The following is a 1,280-nucleotide window of genomic DNA, read 5'->3' on the forward strand; positions in this document are numbered from 1 at the left end:
AACTTTAAAGAGTGTATGTGAAAAAACATGAGAAGAACCGGTTCTTGACCGTGGCCTACCCCCTCTCTCGGTGCCGGTCAACTTCCTTGACCGGCACCGAGAGAGAACTTTAAAGAGTGTAAATTAAAAAATTAGAAGAATCAGTTGTTGACCGTGGCCTACCCCATCTCTCGGTGCCGGTCAACTTCCTAGACCGGCACCGAGAGAGAACTTTAAAGAGTGTAAAGTGAAAAACATGAGAAGAAGCACTTGTTGGCCGTGGCCTACCCCCTCTCTCGCTGCCGGTCAACTTCCTAGACAGGGGTCACCGGATGGCCCAGGCATATACATGCGACGGCCTCCTTTGAGAGCACGAGAAGTTTCAAGGCCAACAGAGTAAAAGGACCCACACTTCCTGCACAAACCGACACATTCCCTCTCGATACCCATAGACCATCTCGAAGAATGGGCCTAGACTTCATCTGTCATCTCGGGATGACATGCACTAACACGGAGAATCAGTTATTCACCATGGACTACACCCTCTCGATGCCGATGATCGCCCTAGACCGCCGGGGCCACCGGATGGGTGCTCGATCTAGAGACCGCCCGAGGGGGGGGGCACCCCTACATGCGTGTGGCCCATGCATATGCATGCAGGGGTGGTGTGCTATTTGAATAAGCACCGCACATCTTTGATGCGGCACGTGCCTCACAAACCACAAAAACGGGGCGGGAACATCGAGGACCGGCTGCATTCTTCCGCAAGACAGAGTCTTCGGTGGGTGATAATGTGACAGAACGGGCCTAGACTTGGTCTGTCATCTCGCGATGACATGCACTAGCATGAAGAAGCAGTTATTCCCCGTGGCCTACCCCCTCTCGGTGCCGAACGACGCCCTAGGCCGTCGGGGCCACCAGAGGGTTGCCGGTCTGTAGAACCAGGCGAGGGTCATCTGAAAAATAAAACACAAGACGGTAATTATGATGTGCTAACTTTGTTTGCCAAGAATGGAAGAAAACAAGAAGAAAAACTATAATACGTATTATTGAGAATGCACACGAAAGGAAAAGATATAGATGAGATGCTTTACCGAGAGTCGCTCTCGGTAAAGGTGGCCATTACCGAGAGCCGATAATCGGCTGTCGGTAACCACTGCTCTAATTTTTTGTTTTCCTTCTCTTTGTGTTTTTGTTTGGCACTTTGGCACTCTCTTTTTTGTATAGATATTTGATATGTTTTTATGACCGAAGTTTGAAAATGCCATGACTTTTGATGATTTTTTTCGATAAAAGACTTT

The sequence above is a fragment of the Triticum dicoccoides genome, chromosome 3A (genome assembly GCF_002162155.2).
Source record: "Triticum dicoccoides isolate Atlit2015 ecotype Zavitan chromosome 3A, WEW_v2.0, whole genome shotgun sequence".
Taxonomy (NCBI): Eukaryota; Viridiplantae; Streptophyta; class Magnoliopsida; order Poales; family Poaceae; genus Triticum; species Triticum dicoccoides.